Source organism: Microcebus murinus, chromosome 7 (genome assembly GCF_040939455.1).
Source record: "Microcebus murinus isolate Inina chromosome 7, M.murinus_Inina_mat1.0, whole genome shotgun sequence".
Lineage (NCBI taxonomy): Eukaryota > Metazoa > Chordata > Mammalia > Primates > Cheirogaleidae > Microcebus > Microcebus murinus.
The window spans coordinates 22,529,143-22,538,591 of record NC_134110.1 but is presented as its reverse complement, the minus strand read 5'-3'; the positions used below and the strand labels follow the sequence as shown (position 1 = coordinate 22,538,591).

The 9,449-nt window shown below is 45.7% G+C and overlaps 1 long non-coding RNA gene across 1 annotated transcript; it reads left to right on the top strand.

The window, feature by feature from the left end:
- Positions 1 to 262: 262 nt before the first annotated feature.
- LOC142871852 (uncharacterized) lies at positions 263 to 7,357 on the top strand. Its single transcript, XR_012920019.1, has 3 exons — positions 263 to 349; positions 6,154 to 6,240; positions 7,191 to 7,357. It is a non-coding gene; the product is annotated as an uncharacterized LOC142871852 (long non-coding RNA).
- The last annotated feature ends 2,092 nt before the right edge of the window (positions 7,358 to 9,449 follow it).

The following is a 9,449-nucleotide window of genomic DNA, read 5'->3' as shown; positions in this document are numbered from 1 at the left end:
TAATCCATGGATGAGCTAATGTAGATGTGCAGATGATGGTAAAGGATAGGGTTCCCCTTGCATTAACCTTGACTCATCACAATAAATTGTAACTGTTACCAGAAATAGTTGTCCTCTTTTTGTAAGTGACCTACATGCCATAATTTAAACATTTGCATGTCCAAACGCCTTGATGGAAAGCATTCTGCTTGCCTACAAAAGTCTGTCTCTCAAGGGAAGAATGCCCTACAAGGACAGACAGGCAAAGTTGGAACCTGGTGATGTCATAAAGAGAGAGCCACACTCAAGGAGTGAACTTGTACTTCTCCCTACAACAGGATATCTAATAAAGACAAAGTCAAATTATGAGGTAATTGATATTAATGGGAATATCCTTGGAATTTGTTTGATCCAAAGAACCTCCTTTTAAAATATTTACAGTATAGGGATTGCCCCCTGCATTTTCCATGCTTTCCTATATATTGACATATATTTTGTATCCAACTTCAATCATCAATTCAACAATGTTGAATTAATAATAAATGAATAGGAGGAGGATCAAGATGGCGGACGAGAAACACCGCCAGAAAGAGTGTCTCTGCAGAAAAGACAGATTCTAGCAGAAATTAGAAAAAAGAAGCAAGAAGGCAAGCATACAGCAGACGAGGGCCAGAAAGAGGGGTACCTGAGACCCCGGGAGACTCCACAGGAGGAGGCTACAGAGGAGAACTGGAAGCTGAGACCACCAGAGCAGCCTGGAGACCAGCAGGAAGGGTAGGTGGATAAATCACCTTTCCCCTCCCCTGCATTTGGGACTGCTGGTGGGCTCCCCAGCAGGTGGAGAGACCTGCGGACATCAGCCCAGAGACAGCCGCCGCCAGCTAGCGGTGAACCTGTAGCGGACTCGGCACCAGACTCCCAAATCCCACGGGGCACCTCCGTGTGCACAGACCCAAGCCGTGCAGCAGGCGCCATATTGCCTCCTCCTCCCCTCTGCCAACCCTACCCTTGGCTGCCCAGAGAGACAATACAGCCACCAGCCAGAGGCACCTCCAGGGAACGGGACCTTCCTTTTTGGGACCCTACAGCTGACTAAGGGGAACTCAGACTGTGAGCTCTCTACCCGCCAGCCCTCCCAGGTGCTGCTGGCACGGTGTTCCCAGGAGAACGGTGCCGACTCAGAGGCTGAGAGACACAGACAAAGCTTGGGCTCCCTGTGGGTGAATTGGGACCGGAACTCCTCTCCCTGGTGGGGATACAGTTTGAACTCTGGGACCCAGAGGTCGGACCTGCAGACCAGATCCCGTGCACCAAAGTCTAGCATTGCCCGGGGCACAGAAGGGATATATGTGAAGAGCCTTCTGAGGTGTGTGTACCTACAGGGGCAGATCAGCATCCTAGAGGGCAACCCTCCCCCCAAAGGGAGGCTGTGCGCCCAGCCCAGGTGGCGTTCCTGCACAGGGAACCTCCCCACCGGCATCACAATCCAGGGAGGCCTGGTGGCATGTGGTCTGGCCTGCTGGCAGAGGCCCAGGAGTAGCTGCGGAGTTGGGGAGGGTGGAAAGAAGCGAGGCCTGCTCCAGACTGCGGGTCTCAGACAGCCCCACCCCCACAAGCAGACTTTCTGGCTGAGCGGGACCATTCCAGCCCCACCCTGACAGCTTTTCCTGGAAGCAGACAACAGAACTTTGACACCTGCTAATGGCATTGGTTGTGCCTGAGGGCAGGCTTACCCAACCCAGCTCCGCCCAGAACAAGAGCTGATAACAGGACACAAAAACAACAGCATAGCCTGTTCCTCCAAGCAAGCGCCACCTACTGACAGGGACGGCATCCTGCACAGCCTTTTCAAGGCACCCACTGACTCATTATAGAGGGAGTGGTCGAATCTCACCCACAGACACCACCTAACTGCTCAGAAACTAAACAAGGCATGTGAATACCCAAACAAAAACCTAAAGGAAAGAAACAATAACTGATTAACATGGGAAGAAATCAGGGAAGGAACTCAGGAAATATGAAGAACCAAACGGAAAACACACCCCCAAAGAGGAGCACCAGCCCCCTAGAAATGGACACCAACCCAAATCAGGCAACCAAAATGACAGAAGAGGAATTTCGTATGTGGATCATAAGAACACTGACCGACCTGCAAGAACAACTCAATAACCAACACAAAGAAACCACAAAAAGCCTCCAGGACCTAGAACAAAAGTTCACTAAAGAAATAGACACAATGAAGAAAAGTTTAACCGAACTCCTGGAAATGAAGAATCAATTCAGGGAACTACAAAATACAGTGGAAAGTCTCAAGAACAGGGTAGATCAAACAAAGAAAGAATCTCAGAGATTGAAGATAACACCCTCCAACTAAATAAAACCATCACAGAGATAGAGCAGAGAAACAAGAGAAAAGAGCAAACCCTACAAGAGATGTGGGATTATGTGAAGAAACCTAATGTGAGGGTCATAGGGTTACCAGAAGGGAAAGAGGACAACACCCAAGGGTTGGACAAGCTATTTGAAGATATAATAGAGGAAAATTTCCCAGGCCTTGCTCAAAAGCTCGATATACAAGTTCAAGAAGCTCAGAGGACCCCTGGGAGATTCAATGCAAACAGGAAGACGTCACGAAATGCAGTCATCAGACTGACCAAAATATCAACTAAGGAGGCCCTTCTAAGAGCTGTAAGACAAAAGAAGCAAGTGACATACAAGGGAAAGCCAATTCGAATAACACCAGACTTCTCTAATGAGACTTTACAAGCAAGGAGAGACTGGGGCCCCATTCTCACTCTTCTGAAACAAAACAATGCCCAGCCTAGAATCTTATTCCCTGCAAAACTAAGCTTCATATATGAAGGAGAAATAAAGACATTCTCAGAGAAGCAAAGTCTCAGAGAATTCACCAAGACAAGACCAGCCCTACAAGAAGTATTCAAAACAGTGTTATGCACGGAACACCATAATAAAAACAACCAAAACCCAAAGATTAAAGGCCAGATAATACAATGGCTCAAGAGAGAAATCAAAGCAACAACATCCAACCCAACAGAATGAATAGTAATCTACCTTACCTATCAGTTCTCTCAATAAATGTGAATGGCTTAAACTCTCCACTCAAGAGACATAGGCTGACTGAATGGATAACAAAATATAGGCCAACTATATGCTGTCTTCAGGAAACACATCTAACCTGCAAGGATGCATATAGACTAAAAGTAAAAGGGTGGAGATCAGTATTCCAGGCAAGTGGAAGCCAAAAGAAGCCTGGCGTGGCAGTTCTAATTTTAGACGGTTTAGTTTTTAAAGCAACAAAAGTAGTGAAAGACAAAGAGGGTCATTATATAATGGTGAAGGGCACAGTTCAACAAGAAGAGAGAACAATTTTAAATATATATGCACCCAACTTAGGTGCACCCAGTTTCATAAAGCAAACCTTACTGGATCTAAGTGAATGGACTAATAGCAACTCCATAATCACCGGAGATTTCAACACCCCACTGATGGCACAAGACAGATCCTCCAAACAGAAAATTAATAAAGAAATAATGGACTTAAACAAAACCTTGGAACAACTGGGTCTGACTGACATCTACAGGACATTCTACCCCAAATCCACTGAATATACATTTTCTCATCAGCTCACAGGACATTCTCTAAGATTGACCATATCTTAGGACACAAAGTAAATCTCAAGAAATTTAAAAAAATAGAAATCATACCATGTACCTTCTCAGATCACAGTGTAATAAAAGTAGAAATCAACCCTAACAGAAACACACATTTTCTACACAAAAATGTGGAAATTAAACAACCTCCTACTAAATGATTACTTCATAAATGAAGAAATCAAGATGGAAATAAAAAAAATTCTATACTCCTATGCTGCTTGTGGGACTGCAAATTAGTTCAACCTCTGTGGAAAGCAATATGGAGATACCTTAAAGTGATACAAATGAATCTACTATTTGATCCAGCAATCCCATTGCTGGGCATCTACTCAAAAGATCCAATGACACTCTACAAAAAAGACACCTGCACTCGAATGTTTATAGCAGCACAATTCATAATTGCAAAACTGTGGAAACAACCCAAGTGCCCATCAATCGAAGAATGGATTAATAAAATGTGGTATATGTATACCATGGAGTACTATTCAGCTCTAAGAAACAATGGTGATATAGCACATCTTATATTTTCCTGGTTAGAGATGGAACCCATACTATTAAGTGAAGTTTCCCAAGAATGGAAAAACAAGCACCACATATACTCACCAGCAAATTGGTATTAACTGAACAGCACCTAGGTGGTCACATACGTATTGCAGTAATAGGGTATTGGGCAGGGGGGCAGGGGGGCAGGTATATACATATATAATGAGTGAGATGTGCACCATCTGGGGGATGGTCATGCTGGAGACTCAGACTTGTGAGGGGAGGGGGGGAAATGGGCATTTATTGAAACCTTAAAATCTGTACCCCCATAATATGCTGAAATTAAAAAAAAATAAATTAAATTAAAAAATAATAAATGAATAGAATAAATGATGTAAGCTTTAAAGTGAGACATCCCTGAGTCAGAATCTTGGCTCCATGACTTTGTTATGGCATAGATCTTGACAGGTGCCCCAACCCCTCAGTGCCTAGGTTTCCATATTTGTAATGTGAGGATAACAATTCCTACATCACTGGGTTGTGGCAAGGAACAAGGGAGATCCCATGTTTCAGTTCCTGTTGCAGTGTTGAGAGCCTGTGGTGTGCACAGAACTGCTGGGCAATGGGGAAACACAGAGGAAAAGGCACACGCCCACCCCTAGAAGAACCCAAAGTCCTGTGAGGAAGTTCTACATGAAGCAATACCTGTAGCATAACCCACATGCCCAATAACCTCCATATGCAGAAAACTGTATGAGCTACAGCGGACGAATTTTCCATCTCAGATCTATTAATGTCATTTTCAAATATTTGTTTTGTTTGTGTCTCTATCTGAAAGATTCTCTATAGGAAAGTATTTATGATTTTCTTAGAAATTCAATTCCCCTGATTCCTTTTTTCTTTGTAGAGTGACGTTTCTGTTATGCACACTGTAGAAAACCCTCTCAGACACTTAAACAATTGATAGGATGAAGTGTATAATGAAAAATTCAGCTAAAAATTAAAATTGTATGAGATCAATACCAAATGAATGTCACAGACTCTGAAGCCCCACAGAAGTAAATATTTGCTTCTGACATTTCATGTTTTAAGTTAGATTCCTAGGGATTTAGTACCTGCACTGACAAGTTATTATGATACTATATTGTATTAGTGGTGTTTTAGCCACAAATTCATGATCAGGAGGACACTGTAACCTATGAATGACATCTTGAGACTGGAAACCCAAAGTGATGGTAACTGACAGTAGCACTGATTCCCCAAGTTTTGGTCACATTCTCACCTAGGCGAGTGCCTGACCAAAGGAGGGAATTATTACACAAAATTATAGCAGGCCATTGTTTTAGCCTGAGCTCTGGCACTGGGCCAGACAAAATCAAAATGGAGTCACTCATGTTAAAGGCCACATAACCAAACTGAAACTTTAAGGAAGCAGAAAGAACCCCAAACAAACCAGTTTTTCCTGAAAAGAGAAAAGTCCAGTCTACCTGAGTCATTATAATAAGGAAGTCTCTCCTCTGCTTTAACCTATACAAAAAAGTAACCTCAAGTGACCAGACATTAACCAATTAGCTTTTTTTGTTTGGTTGTTTCCTTGTTCTCCACCTTACAGAACCTGCTCTTCTGCCATTGCTCAGTGGGAGCTCTCATTCTATTTTTTAGAATGGAGGCTGCCCTAAATTTGTGAATCACAAATGAAAGTCAATTAGATCTATAACTAGATTCATTGTATTTCTTTGACATTTCCTTTGACAAGTGTATAATGAAAAATTAACTAAAAATTAAAATTGTGTGAGATCAATGCCCCCAAAAAATGTCACACCAGGAAGCCCTATATCTGCTTCTGGCATTTTATGTTTTAAGCTAGATTCCTAGGGATTCAGTACCTGCCTTGACAAGTTATTATGATACTTCATTGTATAAGTCAAGTAATAGTCAAGATAGATGAGATCAGGCCGCTGTAGCAAACAACTCAAAACCCAAATATCTTATAACAACAAATATTTGTCATTCGCAGGAGGTCTGTTCACTTCATTGATGTCACATGGGTACTCAGGCTAACAGAAGTCCCATTGCTATGTCAACCCAGACTTCAGACTTCAAGGTATGCCTTGGTGGTGAAAGAAAGCATGGAAAATTTGGTCACCAATTCTTAACTACACCCACTCAGTAGTGGCACAATTCTTCAGCTCACATATTATTAATCAAAGCAAACTTCGAGGCCACCCTAAGGTCAAGGAGATGGGAGTGTGCCTGAGATGAGGGGAGAATCAGTCATAAATGACACCAATTACTGTCTACCACAGGCCACCCTTTTGTTTACTCTTCTTCCCACATGCGGCCAGTCAACACTCCTTGCCTCTACCTACACAAAAGACATTCGATGCCCAATATGGTACATCAAACATGCTCTTCAAGGGTGCATGGAAGTGTCTTCATCAGAGATGGCTACAGCGTGTCCAGAAACTGCGAAACTAAGAAACCAGTTTTCTGTCCCCAGAAAGCACTATACTACACAATAGTGGAACAAGGACAATATCCTGCAAACGAAGTGCACACAGCCACCGGTCCAGGGCAAGTCTGAAAGTCCACTGGGCAAGCCCTGTGGGGGTCCCCAGAGCTGTGAAGGAGGAGCTTAATTTCTGTCCTTGGGAAGAACTCTCCATTCCACTCTTCAAGAATGTCTCTGTGTTTCTGTGTTTTCTGATTTCAGCTTGGAGCATCTTCCTCTTCCATTTTCTTCTTCAACCACATCCGAGGAGGATGCAAGGATGCACTCCCTGGGGAGGGAGGGTGTGAGCAGAGGGCCTGTGAGGGTTTCTTCAGCCCCGCCCTGCACAGAGGCTCAGGGGTGGTCTTAGACCAGGAGCAAGCCCAGCCTCCTGCTTCCTTGCCAAAAACTTAGCCAATTTCTTATATACTTGATTCTGGTAAGCAGTGTGTGCCCAGAGCCACCCCCACATCCAGAACTGCTGCACTTCTTTGCTTACCTGCCTCTGAGTCTTTGCACAGCCAGATCACATCCCTGCAAACTAGCCTGTCCTGTATTTTCAGCTCTTGTCTTGCCAGCACTCTTCCGAGCATGAAAGAACTGCATCAATGGACCCTCATTTGATGAAGAGACAGCTGCCTCACTCCACTCCCTGCAGGTTTCAGTGTGTCACTGGAATCGAGGGGCAGCCAGCTGTGGAGACCTGCTAGATGAGGAAAGCCACAGCTGCCTTTGGTGTGAAGACAGGCTGGAGGAGCCGTCAGGCCAGTGTGCTAAGGCCGAGGCATACAGAGGATCCTAGGTCAGATCACTCTATGTCAAGTCTGTGTGGGTGGCGGACAAACGGGGATGTAGGGTGGTGGATCCTATGAGCTGTGGAACCTATTCATTGAGCCGGTCAATCAGCCAGTCAACAAACATCTCCCAAGGACATAAGGATCTCGGCACCCTCCCAGGCACTGGGGTTGTAACACTGAGAAAAACATATATGGCCTTTCTCTCACCCAATTTACATTCCATTGTGGGGAAGATGAATAAAGAGATGAGCAAAAATGAAGGGTTAAGAGCTGAGATGAGCATTGAAAAGGCATGACATGCAGTAGCCAAGGAGGCTCCTTAAGGATGGGGTGGCAGAGCTGGGAGCCCTCCTGCAACCCACTGCCTCTTTTGTCAGGTGCAGCCCTGGCCCACGTCTCAGTGTCCGTGAGCCGGCTGTGGCCGCGTGGCCGAGTCCAGCTGGTGGATGTGGGGAGGCGCTGGGAATCCTTTCCAGGCTGACCTAAAACCCTCCTCCGCGCCATATGCCCTGTTCTTTCCTTTTCTGGGGGCTGAATGTATGTCATCCAGAGCCCCAGGGAAAGGTGGGGCGTCAGGATGAGAGGAAGCCGAGCCTGTCAGTAGGGGCGCAGAAGGTCTGTCCCTAGGTGCCGCGGTAAACACCAGCATGGCACGTTACATGAGCAAGCGATGGTTTCCATTGTCGGAACTGTCATGGGGTGCAGTGAAAAACAGAAATGTGGGGCAGGCGCCTTGTTCAAATACCAGGATAAGACCTTTTTCTTTTCCACAGTCTCTCAAACTGTTGTGAGACTGTTTTATTCTCCATGTAATGTTGTGCTCCTTTGCACACAGGGGTTCTCAGCCTGAGTGCAGAGCCTCGCTGGCACCTGGAGCCACGCCCTGCCTCTCTGCGCAGGCGCATGTGTGCCCACCTGCCCTCCTGAGCCCGTGCCGGGCCCCCTCCAGCGGCAGAAGACGGTGTGTTCATCAGGCGTGTTCAGAGAAACGGTGCCCACTGTAGGAAAGGATCACCAGCTACGGAGGAAAACACTACCCCGGGAGGTCAAACCATATGAAACTACAATTTTTGAAGATCAAAATATTAATAAGTTGACTGCCCCCATTTTGATATGATGCAACCTAAAATGCAAAAGGGGAAGAAAATGAAGTAAGATGTTGTACTGGTCACTGTATGGACTGAATCGCATACCCCCAAAGCTCATATGCCAAAGCCATAATCCCCATGGGACTGTCATTGAAGATGGGCCTGCAAGGAGGGAATTAGTGTATACGAGGTCATAAGGATAGGGCCTTGGCATGGTAAGATTAGTGTCTTTAGAAAAAGAGACACCAGAGAGAGCTTGCATGTGTTCGTCTCCCTGCCATCTCTGTCTCTGCCATGGGAGGACCCAATGAGAAGGTGGCCGTCCGCAGGTCAGGCAGGAGCCTGCGTCAGAGTCTAAGACTGCCAGCACCTTGGTCTTAGACTTCGAGCCTCCAGAACTGTAAGAAAACAAATGTCTGTTGTTTAAGCTGCCTAGCCTGGGGTACTTCATTGCCACAGCTCAGCAGACTAATACAGTTACTCAGTTGTGCATAATGCCCCATTCTTCCCCAAGCTTCTTTTTGTCCAACATCTGATTCTTGGAAAACAGAAGCAATTTAACCAAAAAGAAAGGTTGAAAATGAAGTCTGGCCCTTTTTTGTTTCTAATCTAGTGTTTTCCCACAGCCCCCGAAGCCTTCCCCCACACCCCGTCACAGTAGGGAAAGGAAGTTCCTTCAGGACCCAAGGAGGCGGGACTAGGAAAGCAGGGAAGTTGGTGGTAAGAACAAGAAAAAGGAGGCCCCTGGTTTAAGGAAGCTACTGCTCACCTCCAGCCACCCACCTGTTCTGGGGAGTCTCTTCCCCGTGTGCCTGGAGGGAAGAGCCGTACAGCCTGCCCACCTGCACTGGTGCTGAATTACGGGCAGGTGAGGATGGAGGTCACCTCCTGTCGAATGGCATGCTTGATTTCAAAGCAGAGCTGATTGAGTGTGTCT